The following is a 23,475-nucleotide window of genomic DNA, read 5'->3' on the forward strand; positions in this document are numbered from 1 at the left end:
AAAAAAAAAAAAAAAAAAGAGTTCAGCTAGGTTACAGAAAGCATAAAGGTAGTTGTCAGGCCTGAGAGTCGCCAGTTTTAAATACTAGGCTAAAAGCTTATTTTAAACTTTATTCACCAAGGAATAGGGAGCCCCAGAAAAGATGTTTGAATAGGAAAGTGGAATATATACACATGCAGATTCATATATACATAAATAAACATAAAATATAAGTATATATATGCATATGTACACTGGGGCATTTGTTGTTCAGTTGTAGAATTCTCACCTTCCATGTGGGAGACCTGGGCTCGTTTCCCGGCCATCGCACTTCCAACGCAGCTTCCACCTGTCTGTCAGTGGAGGTTTGAGTGTTGCTGTGATGCTGAACAGGTTCCAGTAGAGCTTCCAGACTAAGACAGACTATGAAGAAAGTCCTGGAGATCTACTTCTGAAAATCAGCCAATGAAAACCCAATGGATCACAAAGGTCTGATCCCATTGGGCATGGGGTTGACATGAGTCAGGGGATGGCTTGCCGGCAGCTAACAACAATATATACAGCAAAGTGCAAAACTACTCCAAAATACTTTCTTCCTAGGTGGTCAATAATTTACTCTTACATTGGATATATGATCTTCAATCTCCCTACTTAGTAAATAATAGTGAAGAGCATGCTGGGGAGATGATGTTCTGGCTGCAGAGGGTGCAGATGATGTTCTGCTGCAGTTGGGTACCATGTTCTAGTCTGTGGTAGCCAGGACACAGGCCTTTGGTGATGCCTAATTGTTTTCTGGAGCACTTGCAGAGGAAGCATTGTACTGGAGGATTAAAATGCCACTGGTCCTAGAGGTTGAGAGACAGCTCCTGCTAGAATCTGGGATGGGGGAAGGGGGTAGGAGATCTGGGAGCAGAAAGGTTTCCTTCCAGTCTGCATCTTAGTAGTTGAATGATTCTTTTTCTATTGGTTGGCTTGTTGATCACCAGGGAGAAAATGCTGTGTCTACCACCATTCACTGACGGTCTCTGGTTCAGCGACCTTAATAGCTTCACTAAGGACATACAAGCCTCTAGCATGCAGGATTCTGGGAGGTAAGGGCACAAAGCTCCACAAGTGCCTAAAAAAAAAAATAGCCTCCAACTTTCCAAACTCCTGACCTTCCCACTACAAACTGTCCAAGGGTCCAGTCTCAAGAAGGAACAAAGCCATAATTAGAACTATGCACCTACCTTATGAAACCACTAGGACAATCCTGCTCTCCATTCCTGTTGACCTCAAGCCCCTGAGGAAGTTCACTCAAAGGTCATCTCTCATTGCTCAGACTCAGCTGAACAGTTCTCAAAGCCTTTCACAGGAATGCATATGTGAGGGCTCCAGGGGGCTTATGATACTCTCCTGCAAAGGACGATGTGGTTAAGCTATTTGTCCTGAGGTAGCCAAAAGAAATGCACCAGAAGGGAATGTCAGTACCATTAATGACCTGTGCAGAAATAGAAATGTTGACAGATTTCTACTTTTTTTCTTGTTTGATACAAAGTCTAAAAAAGGGCACCAAAATCTTGGAGCTTTTCTCTAAACTAAAAAAATGTCAGTAAGGTTTTATATGGTTTTTGAGTCGGCAGTTCAGAATCAGAATCCCAATATATTTGACATATGGGTGAGAGTAGTATAGGTATAGAATTTAACTCTATTCTTAGGACTTATTTATGTTTACTTTGACCTTGTGTCTTAGTTATCTAGTGCTGCTATAACAGAAATACCACAAATGGATGGCTTTCACAAAAACAGAAGTTTATTCTCTCACAGTCTAGTAGGCTGAAGTCTGAATTCAGGGCACCAGCTCCCAGGACAACATTTCTCTCTCTGTCGGCTCTGGAGGAATGTCCTTGTCATCAATTTTCTCCTAGTGTAGGAGCTTCTCCATGCAGGAGCCCCAGGTGCAAAGGACGTGCTCTGCTCCTGGTGCTGCTTTCTTGGTGGTATGAGATCCCAGTGTCTCTCTGGTCACTTCTCTCTTTTACATCTCAAAATAGATTGGCTCAAAATACAATCTACTCTTGTAGATTGAGTCCTACCTCATTAACATAACTGCCACTAATCCCATCTCATCAACATCATAGAGATAGGATTTACAACACACAGGAAAATCACATCAGACAACAAAACAGTAGACAATCACACAGTACTGGGAATTGTGGCCTAACCAAGTAGATACACACATTCTGGGGGGACACAATTCAATCCATGACACCTAGGATGACAGCTGATGACAGCTGATGGGACTCATCACAGTTGCAATAAAATCTCTGTTTATTACATGAAGTCAATAAATGGTAACATATTATGTGTTTAGTAACTTGTAAAAATTATGTTTAAAATTTGCCTACCTTACTAGACACTAAGCTCCATGAAGATTGTTGTTGGGTACTGTGGAGTTAATTTCTGACTCATAGCAACCCCATGTGACAGAGTAGAACTGTCTCATAGGGTTTCCTAGGCTATAATCTTTACAGGAGCAGATTGCCAGGTTTTTTTCCCATGGAGGCACTGGATGGGTTAGAACCACCAACCTTTCAGTTAGCCGGTAAGCACTTAAATACTGTGCCACCAGAGCCCCTTTCATGAAGGTTGGCCTCAATATATTTGATTCACTTCTATATCCCCTGCATAATTCCCATTAAATAGTAGGGGCTCAAAAAACACTTGGGAAATGACTATAGGCCAAAAGAAGTCAAAGAAGAAGACTCTTAAACAAGGTTTAAGGGCAATCCTTAGAGAGAAAAGAAGAGGGAGATTCAGTAAGTCATTCCAAAATTGTGGACCTTGTCATCTGATGAAGATGAGTCACAATAAGCCCACAGGATTATTGAGTTGGGAAACTGTCTACTTTACAGCTTGGCAGGCACAGAGTTGACTTGATCCGTATCCCACACAAAATTAAGGCATCTAGTGCTAAGTCTGGCATTAATTTAGAACATAAGTGGCTGAAAGTTTGTTCATATTTTGAATTCAAACTCAAATTTTAAAAATAAATTGGTAAAATCATATGGATGAATTTATAGAAAGTTCCTATTTGATTTAAAAAAAATAATTACAAATGAATCGACTCTACTCCAGTCCAGCATTTGTATACAGTTGCAAATTATTAGTGTGATTTTATTTTTATACTTTTCCTGAACTTGCTCAGCCTCTCATTAGAATAGCTCACCACATCTTCTAGTCCAAGGATCTACAGACAGTAGGACATACTAATTGATCAGTTTTATTCACTAAAAGTGGTAGATATATGGATATTCACTGTACAATTCTTTCAACTTTTCTGTGTATTTGAAATTTTTCATAATAACATTTTGAGAAAATATTATTTAAATTAGACAGGAAGATTGGTATGGGTCACTTACTGTCACTACTTGAATAGACAGCAGGTACTTATAATGTTTGGATATTAATGAAATTACCATATATATATGTATGCATTTTTTAACTTATCCTTTAACATTTATCAGTATGCTTCTCAACGTAATAGCTCTGTAAATGTTGGGCAAGTAATTTCTCTGAGCTGCTTCTATAACATTTAAAAAAAGTCACATGACTAAAGGCAGGCTGTTTGTAGGTTGTTAGGTGTCATTGAGTTAGTTCCGACTCATAGCAACCCTATGTACAATAGAATGAAACACTGCCCGGTTCTGCACCATCTTCACAATCATTGTTATGCTTGAGCCCATTGTTGCAGCCACTGTGTCAATCCATCTCGTTGAGGGTCTTCCTTGAATTTTTGGCAGTTCCCTGTTGATATACTGGAAGGCAGGCAGTGGGATGAATTACATGATTTCTTGATATCACTTCCTGATTAATGCTAACACATGCAGCTAGAGTATAAAACTCCTACTGCCTTAAATAAATTCACACATATACACATATACATATATATAAACACATACACAAATATATACACTAACTACTAACACCTGTCTGTGGGAGAAAGATGTGGCAGTCTGCTCCTGTAAAGATTACAGCCTTGGAAACTCTATGGAACAGTTCTACTTGTCCTCTAAGTGTTGCTATGAGTCAAAATTGACTTGATGGCAATGGGAACCTCCTGTCTGTCAGTCTGCCTTGCTGTGGTGGCTTGGCATGTTGCTATGATGCTGGAAGCTATGCCACCAGTATTTCAAATACCAGCAGGGTCACCCGTGGTGGACAGGCTTCAGCAGCACTTCCAGACAAAGACAGACTAGGAAGAAAGGCCTGGAGATCTACTTCCAAAAATAACCAATGAAAACCCTCAGGATCACAACACAACATTATATGAATCATTTGCTTTAGACCCATCATCAGGAGGGATCAACTGCTAGAAGAGGATATCATGTTTGGAAAAGTAGAGGACAAGAATATTCAGAAAAGTATATTTCATAACAAAAAGCTAGAAAACCAGACTCCACTGACAAAAGAATGAACAAATAAATTTTGATATACTCATAAAATATTGTATAGCAGTGAAAATGAATGACTTACAACTACAAACATTAATATGGATTATCTTAGAAACATAAAATCAAGTAGACAAAGATGACATACATATATTATGATAACATTTTTATAAGGCTAAAACACAAGGAACTAAATAATATTTACATCCATATGATTACATGGTAAAACTATTTTTTAAAGGGAATGAATTCAGCATAGAGGTTACCTCTGGGGATGAAACAGGAAATCGGTAAGTAAGAAATAAAATGGTATTGGTGTTTTTCTAGTTATTAAGAGGATGATGGATTCACAGGTGTTCCATTTGAAATTATGCTTCACAAATTATTCATATTTACATAAAATCTATTGTATATATAAAACAATACATTAAGATATAAAAGAAGCAGAAAGGGGAGCCCTTGGAAAAAAAGATGAATAATAGCAGTGGGAAGGATACACTGTGTATGTTTTCAGCTGTTTATTTAGTTAAATACATTTTTGTAAATACTAATCAGAATGGCATTTAAATAACTAGATCATCAGATGTCTTTTAGAATTAAAATTTTTAATTTTTGGAGTAATATAGCCCCAACTGTCATACATGTATATCTGAGTATTCATAAACCAATAATTTGCATAAAATATGTTCTTTCGATGCAATAATTTTCTCTTCAGTTTTATATACAAATATCCTGGGGCTGGCAACTTGACTCTTCAGCTATTATTTAAATGGCTCCTCCCTTTGGTTTACAACTATTTTGACAGTCTATACAAAGTAACTACTGTTATTGAAACAGAAAATACTGATATTATGTCATTCCCAGATAGGGTTAAGGAGCTAATTCCTCTCTTTCCAGTAGCGTCACTAGAGGAGTGTGGGGGATGCAGACCACAACAGGTGACACTGTCAGAGGTGTTGACACCAAAATGACTGTCTACAACATTTTTGTGCCATGTTTCAGCAGAAATTTATTAATTTTATAAAAATATCCCTATAGTTAGTTATAACAACAAAAACATATTTTGTAAACCCAGCTTACGTGTATCATATACTTACAAGGCTAAAACTCTATGCTAATTTACTTTTTGAACCTTCTAATTCTTTCTGGTCAGAGCCGTCATTATTACCCAATTACAATGACACTTTCAATCATGTGGTTTCCTCTGCACGTGCTACGAGCACACGATGTTGTTTTTGTTGTTCCTGGTGTTTTTACAGTCACTGATTTTGTTAAATTTTCCAGTGTTTTAGCTACAATATTGTGGGAATTAGTATTTGTGAACGTATATCGATAACTTTTTTGAGAATGAAGTAGTAATTAAAGGAAAAGAAGGAGTGATATATGAGAACTACAATTTATGAATAACATTAGTACAAAAAATTTACTAAGGATTAAGGATTCTGTATGGTCTGGTACAGGAGGAGGTCCTGGGGGGTGGGTGATGACACCAGGAGTTACAGCACTGGGTGACAGCAATCCTAATGACACCACTGTCTCTTTCCTCAATATCTTGACTAAACTGGTGTGTATGCTTTTTTTCTTTTTCAAAATGTGGGTCCTTTTTGAAGAAAACAAATGCTTTCAGAAGAAAACCATGTTATGATTAATGTTAACTAGAATAGATATCCTACGATTCTTTAGACTCCTGAACATCAGATGTTGAAAAAAGCTATTTGGGATCATATTACAAATTTCCCAAAAAGGCCACAGAGCCTTTTTCTAGTGATGTTGTAGAGTTCATCTTGAAAGCAGCTGTGAATATTTAGGGAAACAGTCACAAATTGGAACATAGTTAGGTTCTTAGTCATTAGGACAAAGAACATACCCAACACCAATCAATATGCCAGGCTTTTTAGACCACGAACAGAAAGTGAATTGTAAAGCTATAAAAATTTCTAAAGAAAATAATTTACCTATTTGTTTCTTCTATTTACCAAGCATGTCTTGCATTCTAATGGGTCAGTTTCTCCAATGTGGTGATAATGGAACATTAAAAAACTAAAGTATACATAATTAAGAGAAGGGCAAGTGCCCAAGTAGAGAAAGCTGAGATCCTTACTATTCAGAGTGTGGTTGGTAGACTATCTAGGAGCTTTGTAGAAATTCAGCATCTTGGGCCCACCCAGGCTTCCTAAGTCAGAATCTTCATGGCCACAAGACCCCACGTGATTTATGTGCACATTAAATTGAGGGAATCACTGGTGTAGATGAGTTTATTTCTAATAAAGTTACAGACAAAATCATTTTCTTTTCTTCAGGTCATAAAATCCCACGGAAATGTATATGAATAATGCACACCTAGAGAGGAATGTTGCTATTTGGAGAATATTTGTTTTGATGCATTTCTTCCTGGATCTTTTAATCTCTCTTCTAACAACAATGACAACAACAAAAAGTTTTTCCATTTTTATATATCTTTTTATGGGTATTTGTTTTTATGAGAAACAATATTTGTTTTGTGCTGTCTGGGGAAGCAGAAAGCAGCTGTTTCCCTTAGGTTGAGGGACACGTACAAACTCTTCAAGGGCAAACACTAAGCTGGAATTATTGTTCTGTAAAATACCTTTTCCTATTTAAAAAAAAAAAAAAAGACAAAATAGAAACAATCATCCCAATAGATATTAATCTTTAGTTTATGAAGACTGAGTTAAGGAAAATAATTGGAAGGACTCATTTAAGTATTCAGGTCAGCACTCAGTTAACATGTTGCCATTAGAGTTTATAGGTAACAAAACTAAAAGGTTTAAAAATACTTAGAAACTAGTTCTTTTCCTTATCTCCCATATGCAAAGAGCAATGTGCTAACAGTGATATTCTTTGAATGTATAATACAGACTTTAAAAATTAAATGGTAACAATACAAATATATCATAATAAAAATGCATTAGAACATGTCAATAGGATATAAAATAGTTGAGTTATATTTAGGTCAACAAAACTGGATTTCAGTGTTCAGAAAGAATATTGTAACATCAGGTGTGATTAGTGGAAATGCTTTCCAGAATATACTCCAAAGTCTTGTTGAGTTTAATTTATTGATTATGTATCTTAATTATTAAGACTTTTCTCTTTTTATTGTTTTTTTTAATTAAACAAATTTATGAAAACATTGTCTTTGTAAAAATTCATACAAAGGAGTGACTGTTTCTCATCATCATTCCCACTATGTCATCCCCACTCCACTGCCCTCCTCAGAAGTAAGTATTGTTAAGTGTTTTAGTTGTAATTATTTTTATTTCTTTTTAATTTCTCCCTCTCTCCAATAGAAATAAGATAATATTTTGACTAGAATAATAAATAAGATACAGCAAAAGTTGTAATTCAGTTAAAACTACAATTAGAGGGCACTACACAGCATAAATGCATGTGCTATTAAAAAAAAAAGGCTAGAAATTAATTATCTAAGTATCCATTTCAAGAAATTAGAAAAAGAAGAATAAATTTAACCCCCCTTAAAAAACGAAAGAAATAATACAAATAAGAATAGAAATTAATGAATAGAAAACACACATACAATACAGAAAATCAGCAAAGCCAAAAGTTAGCTCTTTGAAGAGGCTAATAACATTTATAAACACCCAGCAACACTGATCAACAAAAAGAGAGAGAGAAAGAGAAGACAAATTTTCAATTATCAGAAATTAAAAAGGGAGTATCACTACAGATCTTACAGGCATTGAAAAGCTGATGAGGATATTATAAACAAGTGTACACCAATAAGTTTAAAAATCTGAATAAAATGGACAGATTTCTTCAAAAACATAACAACAAAATTGACAAAAAAATATATAAAATAGGAAAATGATAACATGAACAACAGAGTCAAAAACCATCAAGTGCCTAGCAAAAAAAAAAAAAAAAATTTAACAGCACATTCAAGTCCTCCAGACAAAAAGCTAGGAGTCTTGGTGGTACAGTGGGTAAAGCGATTGACTGCTAACCAAAAGGTTGGCAGTTTGAAACCACCAGTGGCTCCGTGGAAGAAAGATGTGGCAGTCTGCTTCCATAGAGATTTACAGCCTCGGAAACTCTATGGGGTCGCTATGAGCTGGAATCAACTCGGTAGCAGTGGTTTTTAAACAAAAAACTATAAAATAGTATTAAAATAAAGAAGACTTGAATATATAAAAGCATATACCATATCCATAGATTGGAGGATTCAATGTTGTAAAGATGACAATTGCCCTCAAATTGATATATAGATTCACTGCAATCCCAATCAAAATTTTCAGTGTTGAAGAACAAAATTAGACAAATTTTACCATCAGATATAAAAATGTAATATAAAACCACAGTAATGAAAAGCACACACTATGGTGTAAGGATAAGAAACCAATGCTACAGAAGAGAAAATTCAGAAATAAGCCCACCTATGTGTGTGTATATTTGTTTGTGTGTGTGTGTATACATATATATCCCACATGAGTCTGTCAGTTTGTCATACTGTGGGGGCTTGAGTGTTGCTGTGATGCTGGAAGCTATGCCACCAGTTCCAGAATGCTTAATTGTGCTCATGAGGAACCTGTATATAGATAAAGAGGCAGTTGTCTGAACAGAACAAGGGGATACTGTGTGGTTTAAAGTCAGGAAAGGTGTATGTCAGGGCTGTATCATTTCACCATGCTTATTCAACCTGTATGCTGAGCAAATAAGCCAACAAGCTGGACTATATGAAAAAACGTGGTATCAGGATTGGAGGAAGACTCATTAATAACTTGAATTATAGAGATGACACAATCTTGCTTGCTGAAAGTGAAGAAGACTTGAAGCACTTTTGATGAAGATCAAAGACTACAGGCTTCAGTATGGATTACACCTCAACATAAAGAAAATAAAAATCCTCACAACTGCACCAATAAAAAACATCATTTTAAACAGAGAAAAGATTGAAGTTGTCAATGATTTCATTTTACTTGGAGCCACAATCAACACCCATGGAATCAGCAGTCAAGAAATCAAACAACACATTGCATTGGGCAAATCTTCTGCAAAAGTCCTTTTTAAAGTGTTAAAAAGCAAAGATGTCACCTTGAAGACTAAGGTGCATCTGACTCAAGCCAGTGTTTTCAATCATGTGCCATGCGAAAGCTGGGCAATGAATAAGGAAGACCGAAGAAGAACTGACGCCTTTGAGTTACAGTGTTAGCAAAGAACATTGAATATACCATGGATTGCCAAAAGAAGGAACAAATCTGCCTTGGAAGAAGTACAATCAGAATGCTCTTAGAAGCAAGGATGGCGAGACTTCGTCGCATATACTTTGGACATATTATCAGAAGGGACCAGTCCCTGGAGAAGGACATCATGCTTGGTAAAGTAGAGGGTCAGGGAAAAACAGGAAGACCCTCAATGAGATGTACTGACACAGTGGCTGCAACAATGGGCTCAAACATAACAATGATTGTGAGGATGGCTCGGGACTGGGCAATGTTTAGTTCACTATATATGTGTATGTATGTATGAATGTACACAAAGTCTCCTGATATATGACAAAAGGTAATACTGCAATACAGTGAGAAATGATTTTTTCCATGAAAAGTTATGAGTCAACTGGGTATTCATATTTTAAATAACAAATCTTGACCCCATACTTTACACCTTACACGAAAAATTCACTTCTAGGTAGATTGTTGACATCAATGTGAAATGTCAAATAAAAGACTTCTGAGAAGAAAACATAGAATATCTTCATAATCTCATGTTAGACAAAGTTTACTTGAACAAGACACAAAAAGTACTAACTATAAAAGAAAAGACTTAAAATTGGACTTAATTATAATTAATAATTTCTGTCAATCAAAAGAATAAATAGGCAAGCCATAGAGAGTGAAAAGATATTGGCAATGCATATATCAGATAATCACCAGTCATCTGTCAGTTTGTCGTACTGCTGTGGCTTGCTTGTTGCTGTGATGCTGGAAGCTGTGCCACCAGTATTTCAAATACCAGCAAGGTCACCCATGGTGGCCAGGTTTCATCAGTGCTTCCAGACTAAGACAGACAAAGAAGAAGGACCTTTCAATCTACTTCTGAAAAAATTGGCCAGTGAAAACCTGATGAATAGGATAATGCTAGGAGCCCTAATACATGGCATAAACAGAATACAAAACATTACTAAAAATGCACAAACACCAGAAGAGAAACTAGATAACTGGGAGCTCCTAAAAATCAAACACTTGTGCTCCTCAAAAGACTACACCAAAAGAGTAAAAAGACAATCTACAGACTGGGAAAAAATTTTTAGCTACGACAAATCTGATCAGCGTCTGTCTTAGTCATCTAGTCCTGCTATAACAGAAATACCACAAGTGGGTGGCTTCAACAAAGAGTAATTTATTTCTTCACAGAAAGTAGACTAAAAGTTCAAATTCAGGGCATCAGCTCCAGGGGAAGGCTTTCTCTCTCTCTCTCTGTCAGCCTTCTCGTCAACCTACCCCAGGACTAGGAACTTCCTCACACAGGGACCCCGGGTCCAAAGGACACACTCTGCTCCCGACACTGCTTTCTTAGTGGTATGAGGTCCCCAGTTCTCCACTTGCTTCCCTTTCCTTTTATCTCTTGTAAGATAAAAGGTGGTGTAGGCCACACCCCAGGGAAAAACTACTTCACATTGGATCAGGGATGTGACTTTCATAAGGGTGTTACAATCCCACCCTAATCCTCTTTAACATAAAATTACAATCACAAAATGGAGGATAACCACATAATAATGAGAATCATGGCCCAGCCAAATTGATACACACACTTTTTGGGGGGACATAATTCAATCCAGGACAGCATTTAATCTCTAAAATCTACAAGATACTGCAAAACCTCAACAACAAAAAGACAAATAACCTAATTAAAAAATGGGCAAAGGATATGAACAGACACTTCTCCAAAGAAGACATTCAGGCTGCTAACAGATACATGAGGAAATGCTCACAATCATTAGCCATTAGAGAAGTGCAAATCAAAACTACAATGAGATACCATCTCACCCCAACCAGGTTAGCATTGATCCAAAAAACACAAAATAATAAATGTTGGAGAGGTTGTGGAGAGACTGGAACACTTACACTCTGCTGGTGGGAATGTAAAATGGTACAACCACTTTGGAAATTGATTTGGCACTTCCTTGAAAAGCTAGAAATAGAAGTACCATATAATCCAGCAATCCCACTCCTTGGAATATATCCTAGAGAAGCAAGAGCCATCACACAAATAGATATATGCACACCCATGTTAGTTGCAGCACCGTTCACAATAGCAAAAAGATGGAAACAACCTAGGTGCTTATCAACAGACTAATGTATAAACAAATCATGGTATATTCACACAACGGAATACTATGCAACGATAAAGAACAACAATAAAACTGCAAAACATCTCATAACATGAATGAATCCGGATGGCATTATGCTGAGTAAAATTAGTCGCAAAAGGACAAATATTTTATGAGACCACTATTGTAAAAACTCAAGAAAAGGTTTAAACACAGAAGAAAACATTCTTTGATGGTTACCTGGGTGGGGAGGGAGGGAGATGGGTATTCACTAACTAGATAATAGATAAGAACTATCTTAGGTGAAGGGACGGACAACACACAATACAGGGGAAGTCAGCACAACTGGACTAAACCAAAAGCTAAGAAGTTTCCTGAATACAACCAAACACCTCAAGAAACAGAGAGGTAGGGGCATGGGTCTGGGGACCATGGTTTCAGGGAACATCTAGGTCAATTGGCATAACAAAATTTATTAAGAACATGTTCTGCATCCTACTTTGGTGACTGGCGTCTGGGGTCTTAAAAGCTAGCAAACGGCCATCTAGGATACATCAATTGGTCCCAACCCACCTGGGGCAAAGGAGAATGAAGAACACTAAAGACACAAGGAAAGTATTAGCCCAAGAGACAGAAAGGGCCACATATACCAGAGATTCCATCAGCCTGAGACCAGAAGAACTAGATGATGCCTGGCTACCACCAATGACTGCCCTGACAGGAAACACAACAGAGAGTCCCTGATGGAACGGAGAAAAGTGGGGTGCAGAACTCAAATTCTAGTGAAAAGACTAGACTTCATGGTCTGACTGAGACTGGAGTGACCCTGGAAGACATCACCCCATTAGCCCAGAACTGAAATCATTCCCGAAGCCAACTCTTCAGACAAAGATTAGACTGGACTATAGAACATAAAATGATACTTGTGAAGACAGTGCTTCTTAGCTCAAGTAGATACATGAGACTAAATTGGCAGCTGCCATCTAGAGGCGAGATGAGAAGGCAGAAAGGGACAGGAGCTGGCTGAATGGACATAGGAAATCTGGGGTGGAAAGGAGGAGTGTGCTGTCACATTATAGGGAGAGCAGCTAGGGTCACATAGCGATGTGTGCATAAATTTTTGTATGAAAAACTGACTTGAACTATAAACTTTCACTTAAAACACAATTAAAAAAAAAAAAAAAACAACTTATGAATAGCAGTGGAACATTGTCTACTATAGTGCCAGAAGATGAGCCCCTCAGATTGGAAGGCACTTAAAAGATGACTGGGGAAGAGCTGCCTCCACAAAGTAGAGTTGACCTTAATGACATGGATAGAGTCAAGCTTTCCAGACCTTTATTTGCTGATGTGATACGACTCAAAGTGAGAAGAAACAGCTGCAAACATACGTTAATAATCAGAACATGGAATGCATGAAGCATGAGTCCAGGAAAATTGGAAGTCATCAAAAATGAAATGGAATGCACAAAGATCGATATCTTGGCATTAGTGAGCTGAAATGGACTGGTATTGGCCATTTTGAATTGGACAGTCATATACTCTACTATGCGAGGAATGACAAAATGAAGAGGAATGATGTAGCATTGATCCTCAAAAATAACATTTTGAGATCTATCCTGAAGTACAGTGCTGTCAGTGATAGGATAATATCCATACGCCTATGAGGAGGACCAGTTAATATGACCATTATTCAAATTTACACACCAACCACCAATGCCAAAGATGAAGACATTGAAGATTTTAACCAACTTCTGTGGTCTGAAATTGATCAAACATGCAATCAAGATGCATTGATGATTACTGGTGATCAGATTGCAAAAGTTGGAAACAAACAAGAGTCAGTAGTTGGAAAACACGGCTTTGGTGACAGAAACAGTGCTGGAGATCACATGATAGACTTTTGCAAGACCAATGACTTCTTCTTTGCAAATCTTTTTTCAACGACATAAATGGTGATTATATATGAGGACCTTGCTGGATGGAATACACAGGAATCAAACTGACTACATCTGTGGAAAGAGATGATGGAAAAGCTCAATATCATAAGTCAGAACAAGGCCAGGAGCCAAGTATGGAATCAATTGCTCACATGCAAGTTAAAGTTGAAGCTGAAGAAGATTAAAACAAATCCACAAGAGCTAAAATATGACCTTGAGTATATTCCACCTGAATTTAGAGAGCATCTCAAGAATAGATTCGAGGCACTGAACACTAATGGCTGAAGACCAGACGTGTTATGGGATGACATCAAGGACATCATACATGAAGAAAGCAAAAGGTTACTAAAAAGACAGGAAAGAAAGAGAAGATAAAAACTGAAGTAAGAAGAGACTCTGAAACTTTTTCTTTAACGTAGAGTAGCTAAAGTGAATGCAGGAAATGATGAAGTAAAAGAGCTGAAAGGGAGATTTCAAAAGACGGCTCAAGAAGACAAAGTAAAGTATTATAATGAAATGTGCAAAGACCTGGAGCTAGATAATAAAAAGGAAAGAACATGCTCAGCATTTCTCAAGCTGAAAGAACTGAAGGAAAAGTTGAAGCCACAAGTTGCAATACTGAAGGATTCTATGGGCAAAAGATTGAATGACATAGAAAGCATCAAAAGAAGATGGAAGGAATACACAGAGTCACTGTACCAAAAAGAATTGGTTAACAGTCAGCCATTTCAAGAGGTAGCATATGATCGAGAACCGATGATACTGAAGGAAGAAGTCCAAGCTGCACTCAAGGCATTGGTGAAAATCAAGACTCCAGGAATACCAACTGAGACGTTTCAACAAATGCATGCAGCGCTCACTCAGCTATGCCAATAAATCTGGAAGACAGCTACTTGTCCAACCAACTGGAAGATCTATATTTGTGCCTATTCCTAAGAAAGGTGATCCAACAGAATGCACAAATTATTGAACAATATCATTAATATCACACACAAGTAAAATTTTGCTGAACAGCATTCAAAAGTGACTGCAGCAGTACATCAACAGGGAACTGCCAGAAATTCAAGCCAGATTCGGAAGAGGACATGGAATGAGGGATAGCAGAGCTTATGTCAGATGGATCTTGGCTGAAAGCAGAGAAAACCAGAAAGGTGTTTACCTGTGTTTTATTCACTATGCAAAAGCATTTGACTGTGTGGATCATAACAAATTACAGATAACATTGCAGAGAATAGGAATTCCAGAACACCTAACTGTGCTCATGAGGAACCTGTAAATAGATCAAGAGGCAGTCATTAGAACAGAACAAGGAGATACTGTGTGATTTAAAATCAGAAAAGTTATGTGTAGGGTTGTATCCTTTCACCATACTTATTCAGTCTGTATGCTGAGCAAATAATCCAACAAGCTAGACCATATGAAGAATACGTGACATCAAGATTGAAGGAAGACTCATTAACAACCTGCGATATGCAGATGATACACCCTTACTTGCTGAAAATGAAGAGGACTTGAAGTACTTACTGATGAAAATCAAAGACTACAGCCTTCAGTATGGATTACACCTTAACATAAAGAAAACAAAAATCCTCACAACTGGACCACTAAGCAACATCATTTTAAACAGAGAAAAGATTGAAGTTGTCAAGGACTTCATTTTACTTTGATCCACAATCAACACCCACAGAGGCAGCAGTCAAGAAATCAAATGACATATTGCATTTGGGAAATCTTCCACAAAAGACCTCTTTAAAGTGTTAAAACGCAAAGCCCTCACCTTGAAGACTAAGGTGTGCTTAACCCAAGCCGTGGTGTTTTCAATTGCCACATATGTACACAAAATCTGGATAATGAATAAGGATGACCGAAGAATTGATGCCTTTGAATTATGGTGTTGTCGAAGAATATCGAATATACCGTGGAATGTCAAAAGAAGGAATAAATCTGTCTTGGAAGAAGTATAGCCAGAATGGTCCTTAGAAGCAAGGGTGGCAAGACTTCATCTCACGTACTTTGGACATGTTATCAGGGGGGACCATTCCCTAGAGAAGGACATCATGCTTGGTAAAGTAGAGGGTCATGGAAAAAGAGGAAGACCCTCAACGAGATGGATTGACACAGTGGCTGCAACAATGAGCGCAAACATAGCAATGATGGTGAGGGTGGCACAGGACTGGGCAGTGTTTTGTTCTCTTGTACATAACATTATTATGAGTCAGAACCAATTCAACAGTACCTAACAATAACAATAGTATCTGATAAAGGAATTATATCCAGAATACAAAAAGAACTCCGCAAATAAATATGAAAAAGTCAAACAAAAGATTTTTGTTTTCTAAAATAGGCAAAAGACTTGAACAGAAACTTTACCAAAGAGAATATAAGAATTGCCAGTAAACAGATGAAAAGGTACTAAACTCTATGAGTCATCAAAAAATCCAAAATAAAATTACTGTAAGGCTTCATGACACACCCATCACATTGACTAAAATTAAGAATACCAAGGATGTGGGAGCAAATAGAACTCTCACGCATTGCTCATGAGAGTGTAAACTGGTATAGTCAATTTGGAAAGCAGAATGGCAATATCCACTAAAGCAAAACATAACCATTCCCTGTTGTTGTTAGTTGCCATTGAGTCAATTCCAACTCATGGCAATCCCATGTTTTGCAGAGTAAAACTGCTCCATAGGGATTTCTTTGCTGTAATCTTAATGGAAGCAGATCGCCAGGCCCATCTTCCCTAGTACCACTGGGTGGGTTGGAACCTCAAATTTTTAGGTTAACAGTCAAGCGCAAACCATTTAAGGCACTTATAACCCAATAATTCTACTCCTAGGTATATACACCCAAGATATGCAAGCATATGCCAGCAAAAGAACTTTACCATAGCAACTTCATTCATAATACCCAGGAAAGAGTATCTTGGTATTAATAATAAAGTATATACTACACATCACATAACTGATCAACTTCAGTTGACAACCAATGGTCTATAGCTCTCATTTGGAATTAATCATGTATCACCTTGTGACAATTTTTTTTACATTTAGCATTGTTTTACACTTCAGGCCTTACCTCCCAAGTAAAATGTAAGGTACCTATGTTAGGGGCTATGTTTTACCATTGCCTTATTCTGTTTATTTTCTTTGTAAATTACAGCAAATCAATAGTTACAGTAAGCTCTGAATAAATTTTTAAAAAGGGTGGGGGGGAGTTAAGATAGGACTCAGCTAACAAGATCACTCTTTTGTAAGGCCTCAATTTTTCTTATTGTAACAGCCCAGGGACAAGGACTAGAAGGCAGGAGGGGACAGGAAAGCTGGTAATAGAGAACTCAAGGTTGAGAAGGGAGAGTGTTGACATGTCGTGGGGTTGTTAACCAATGTCATAAAACAATATGTGTACTGTTTAATGAGAAGCTACTTGTTCTGTAATCCTTCATCTAAAATACAATAAAAATAATCATAATAATAATATCGAAATAAGACCAAATCCAAAAAGGCATTGTTCTTTTACATGTAAAAATACTGTTTTATTTTTAAAAATAAAGTTGTAAGATTCTCTCAAAATGTAGATTCTTAAATGTGCACAAAAATTCCCTTTATGCTTTACTTTGTTAAACATGGTGGAAGGGGCAGGGATTATTTATGAACCAAAATTACTTTCTAAAGAAATGTGACAGTTATTAGCATGGGACAATAATTTTGAATATTAAATGTTTGGAGGTTCTGAGTTATTTAAATTATATTGAACTTTTCCCTATAACTTCAGTTTTATCATCCACATTAATACCAGAAAGATAGTATCTTGTATTCTAAATTTAGACTCTAAAATACAGAGAGAAAAATAAAAGAGCTGTGCACATTCAACATAAACCTTAAAATGCTTTTTTCTAATATCAGATGATTCCAAAAACACAAATACAGCAGCAAGGCTCTGAGCTCCGGAAGAGGGGGCTGTTTTAGTCAACTGATACATAGTAGGCACTCAATAAAGAATTGTCAAATAAATGAATCAGCTTTAATAAATATTATTTTAAATAGAAACATTAAAACATGCTTGCTACAAAATAAATTATTTTAATTAGATAGTAATTTCTACCAGAAAATATTTCCAAGTTGTGTGTTAAAAATAAATAAGACATCTGATGATGGTACCAATTGCTGGGAACTTACTGTTGCCAGTCACCTTATATTTGTTACCTTATCCAATCCTTGCAAAAGCCCTAAAAAACAGATACTTAGTATCCACACTTTACAGATGTGGAAACTGAGGCTTAGGGAGTTATGACACTTATCAAAGTCAAACAGTTACAAACGGCAGAGCTAGGATTTGAATTCAAACAACCTCTCTCCCAGGTTTATCCTTTAAACCACTATGCTACCCTATCTTCAGTTTTTTAAACCACTTTTCATTTACTGTATGTAGTCTTTGAAAGCCAATAAGAAAAACAAATGCAACAGACAGACTCCTACTTCCTAAAACAAGATATGAGACATAATGAAAATGCTTGTAATGGCACATACTGCAGCCAAGATGGTGGTTTTCAATAAAATGGAGAAAGGGTGGATTGCTTTCCCACAGAAATTGTGGAAACACACATTCTGTCCAACCTTAGAAATGTAAAACTGCTCATGTTTTTGATCTCTGGACCAAAGGAAAAACTATGAATTCCACTGTTTGGAACATTTAATGGAAGAGTTTTAAAGGAAACCATTATTATAATCGTGGTACCCACCAGCAGTATGAGAATCCAAGTTCTGTCAACATTTTCTTTATAAATCCACTTCCAAGACTTTCTAACTCATCCAGTATCATTCAGCTAGAGCTTAAAAACCTGAAATGTAAGATCTTAAATTGCGAGTGATATTATTCCAAGAATTAAGGAAGGAAAATGGATTTTATGTGATACAGGCACAATAGAAAAATGTTTGGCTTATGCAGCATTTTAACAGGTATTAGCTGTCTTTTAGTTTGTTATTCTTGCTTTGGAAGAAGGCTTACAGAAGGGGGACTGGAGGGAAGTTGACTTGAAATGGAAAAGTGTATTGTCAACTAACCATGAGTAAAAATTTTTAAATTTAGCTTGTTATATACAGTTTGATAAACTCTAAAAATCTAGATGGCTCCACTTTCTGAGTCTGCACAAAGGCTTGGAAATCTCATAAAGAGAGATTAGTTTTAATAACTTTGGCCACTTTGCTTTTAGTCTAAACCATAAAAAGCTGAAAGAACAGCCATTTCTAATCCTGTCCAGTACATTCCAGCTAAATGGAAGCAAGAAGACATGGAATAAAAAGAATTATTCAATCATTTCAGAACTTCAGTAAATACTGAGTTAAATTCCTTTCTCAATAAGGGTTGAAGTTGGAGGGCTCTGGGTTCTCTCTGAACATGCTTTCTCTTATCTCTATACTTTATACTCCTTGACTTTTTTTTTAATCTTCCTTTCTTGAGACAACTGGCCTTTAATATAAAAATTAAAAGGTAAAAAAATAAATGCAACAAATCATATCTTATAAAGGCAAGTGTAATACATTAATTTAACAACTCAATCTGGAATTATAATTCATTTTGCCATTTATCATGGCTTGAAAACAATGAAAAACAGTTTGTAAGGTCACACCAGATGGCTAAATCAGAAGAGAAGATTACATGCACTCCATTCATTGTGGCCAATCTATAGTCACACAATATGGAAAAGATAAGAAAGATTAGGGTTGCACTGATGCTGGAAAACAACAAAACGAACTGTCCAAGTACACACTATGTATTTGCTTGGAACCACATAAATGTATCTTTATCTGGCTTCCCTTGCTAATCTACCCAATTAGATTTTTACCTCAATGGATCTAAATAAGGATAAATACATGAAATTCCAACTTCAAACTCCCTCTGACTCCTAAAATTATTGGAAAACCAGGTGGTGGATCATAAGAGCACAAAATAATTTAGATTTATTTTCTAGTAGGACTTGTCATTCCCTACCAGGAGTTGTAAGACTATTTTACCTAGCACAGAATTTTTGGTTTAGGGTTTATTTTGTATAGTAAATTTATTCATCAAACATTCACTTAATGAGTGAAGCCTTATAATACTAGACACATTCTAAATAAATTATCTAATACACTAAGCAAGGTCCTGAAACTGTGAAAATTATGGCTCTTTCCATTATTATGTTTTATATCTTACCATTCACACAATTTTCTTTTGTACATTTTGGACTGAATGTAAAATTCAATATTAAATAAAAATTATTTTAAAGTAAAGTAATCCATGTAACAACATAATCTAAGTATGGCTGGCATCATCCTATAGGTAGGAATTGTGCTAAAATTCTGAAGTTAGAAGGTTTACTGTAAGTAAAAAGCCAAAAGTTCAGACATTCAACCAAAGTTGATCCAAACCTCTTGGCTTGGAAATATCACAACAGACTTCTCCACGAAATGACCTGTGTTTCCTGTTTTTAGCTAAGCTGGAAATGCAACAGGAACAATACTTTTTATGGCATGTCATTGCTTCTACTTTTGGTCTGAAAACACCAAGCAGAGACTATGACTGTGACAAATCAAAAGAATAAAAAAGTTGAGTGGTGAGGGGTTCTGGGCTAAGAAAGGGAGAGTTAATGGGAACAGAATTTCCTAACTTGACCACCAGTTAACCATAGCTTGGATGCCCAGTGTGCTGTAAGTCATTAGCAACTTGCTCCAAAATAACACTGGGACTTCTTGGGCTAGATCATTACTGGAGTATATTGTGAATACATTTTCCAGAAAAAAAAAAAGCAGAAACACTTATTCGGTGGATAAAATTGTACTCATGTAAATTCCTTTTAACAAAATAATCTGGAAATGAGCTAGCCCAAACAACTTGCTAGACAGTCTGATAATGTTATTTACCACATTCATTTAGAAATTTTAGAGAAAAATCACAGCTCCCATCAACAGGGTTGATAATAAATCTTCACAGGAAGCATGTACAATAAAGACAGAACAGACACTGAATATTTCAAAAGCAAAATCTCAAAAAAGTTTTTATGGATTGTGAATACAGGAGTATATTTTGCATTTTTCAAAATGGTACTTAATGCTATTGGTCTTAATTGCTTAAAATGAAATCTTTAAATTTTTTAACTGATAAGCTTAAAGCATTGATATTCAACCATTTAGTTAATACACTTATAGGATCTGTACAACACTGATTGTGCATACTCAACTAAGAAATCAAATTTGGGAGCTGTTGCTCTTTTCTACTTGATTTCTCCATGATAAATGTCAGGGTGTGATGTTGGAAAAGTCACTTAATGACTGTGATATATAAGTGTCCTAATAGGATATTGTAAGTGTCCTCTTTTATAACCTGGAACTATTATTTGCCATCTAATAAATAGTACCAAAGGTAAAGTACACAGACCCTCCAAAATAAATAATAAATAAACAAAACACAGGAGTAAAAGAAAACAAGGGTTTAGGATTTGTAGCCAAGATGAGAGAGTCTTAATAGTATTATACATTGATATTAAGTTATAAAGAAAAGATGTGAACCTTTGCAAAGAAGAGTGAAAAGGAAGAAAACAGTGAAATAAGACAGCAGAACTGAGATACAGGTCTAGATGTCATTAGCATTCTCATCCCTCTATTTGTAGAAGTCTGGCAGTCCTAACAAAAGGAGCAAGCCAAACAGCCTGATGACCAGGTTGGGATCCTGGGCCTCTGGGCTTGCTTATTCAGTTATTATTCAGTTATTCAGACAAGTTAAAGCAGAAGAACAGAGGGTGCATGCACAAAACTAGCCCTGGGGCAAACTCCCCACCAAGATCAGAGCAAGAAGCCAAGCAGGACAGGAGTCAGTAAATTCTAGAATAGGGAGCGACACTAGAATCAGAGGCATAAAAATAGTGAAAGGGCCTGCACCTTCGTAGGGAATAGGGAAAACAGGCCTAGAGTGTACTTTTGGTAGATGGCTTAAATGAGGACCTGCCCAATAGGCTACAGCCAAAACCCAGCACTGGGGCAGGTTATTTTGTTTTTCCTGTTTGTGTGTGTGTGTGTGTGTGTGTGTGTGTGTGTGTTTGGCAATCTTCATTTTTCCACAGCACCTGGCTCTTTGTTTACACCCTTGATGCTTCCTTGTGTTATTTGTGCGTCCCCAGGAATTTGTACTCCAGGTCTGAATCATACTTTACATAAAAGCAAATTAATCAAATGCACATACAGTATGTTTACAATTCATTTTTATGGCTGGGTTAACAATTTGTAATTTTAGCATTTAAAAAAAAAGAGAGATCAAGTAATAATGCACCTGTTGTTCGGTAACAGCTAGGCTTCCTTCCAGGAGCTGTGCTGTTGGCAGGCTCTGAAACAGGCATGAGGTTCACTGTGTGACCACTGCTGGTTGGTGCTAAAGCTTGAAATAGAGTTGCTGGATGTTAATCTAGAAGACCATGTATCTTTGTTTGTTAAGCTTTGACTCCATGACAAAAAGACTGTGTTTGACTTCTTGAGGAAGACTTGCCTAGCTGAGGTAATCCTGAAAAAGAAAACCCAAACTACATCGAAACAAAATAAATACAGAGTGGCTCTCTTAATTTATAAACAACATGACAATTAAATCCTTATATTGAGTTACTTGCAGAGGGCAAAGACCATGTCTTACTCATTTCTTATTTCCCAACATCTAAGCATAGTGTCTGGCATATGGTAGGGATTCAATAAACATTTATTGAACTGAACTGAACTTTGTTGCTTCGTATCCGACCGCCGGTCTTCTTTCATCTAGTTAATAGCTGCCCTTAACCTCAGCTCAGTCATCGCTTCCTGAGAAAGACCGTGACCTCCCTGACCTCCCTGGCTTGATCAGTTCCACCTAATGGTCATACTTATACTATTATGTACTCTCCTTCAAAGCATTTATCATAGCTATACTTTTACTCTTACATGGCTCTCTGATATAAACAATACAAAAAATAATAATTTACCAAGGGGGCAAGGACTGTGTCTTTTTGTTTTTTAATCATTCAGTAAATATTGCTTTTGCTGGCACTCAGCAAATACTTTTTTATTCTACTTTAGATGAAGATTTACAGAGCAAATTAGTTTCTCATTAAAAAATTGATACTCATATTGTTTTGTGACATTGACATGATATGTCAACACTCTCCCCTTCTCAACCTTAGGTTCCCCATTACCAGCTTTCCTGTCCCCTCCTGCCTTCTCATCCTTGCTGCTGGGCAAGTGTGCCCATTTAGTCTCATCTTGTTTTATGGGCCTGTCTGATCTTTGGCTGAAGGATGAACCTCAGGAGTGACTTCATTACTGAGATAAAAGGGTATCCAGGGCCCATATTCTTGGGGTTTCTCCAGTGTCTATCAGACCAGTAAGTTTGGTCTTTTTTGTGCGTGTGAGTTAGAATGCTGTTCTACATTTTTCTCCAGCTCTGTCCAGGACCCATTATTATAATCCCTATCAGAGCAGTTGGTGGTGGTAGCTGGGCACCAACTAGTTGTGCTGGATTCAGTCTGGTGGAGGCCGTGGTAGTTGAGGTGCATTAGTCTTTGGACTAATCTTTCCCTTGTGTTTTTGGTTTTTTTCATTCTCCCTTGCTCCAGATGGGGTGAGACCAGTAGAGTATCTTAGATGGCTACTCACAAACTTTTAAGACCCTAGATGCTACTCACCAAAGTAGGATGTAGAACATTTTCTTTATAAACTATGTTAGGCCCATTGAGCTATATTTTCCCCGAGACCATGGTTCCCAGCCCTCAGCCCAGTAATTTGGTCCCTCAGATAGTTCAGATGTTGCCTACGGAGCTTCCATG

At 36.8% G+C, this 23,475-nt stretch overlaps 1 long non-coding RNA gene across 1 annotated transcript; it reads right to left on the bottom strand.

Moving 5' to 3' along the window:
• Positions 1–1,253: 1,253 nt before the first annotated feature.
• LOC111819945 (uncharacterized) lies at positions 1,254–22,183 on the bottom strand. Its single transcript, XR_002823511.1, has 3 exons — positions 21,960–22,183; positions 18,397–18,495; positions 1,254–1,374 (listed from the first exon to the last, which is right to left on the bottom strand). It is a non-coding gene; the product is annotated as an uncharacterized LOC111819945 (long non-coding RNA).
• Between the last annotated feature and the right edge of the window lie 1,292 nt (positions 22,184–23,475).

This window comes from Trichechus manatus, unplaced genomic scaffold, assembly GCF_000243295.1.
Source record: "Trichechus manatus latirostris isolate Lorelei unplaced genomic scaffold, TriManLat1.0 scaffold00002, whole genome shotgun sequence".
Taxonomy (NCBI): domain Eukaryota; kingdom Metazoa; phylum Chordata; class Mammalia; order Sirenia; family Trichechidae; genus Trichechus; species Trichechus manatus.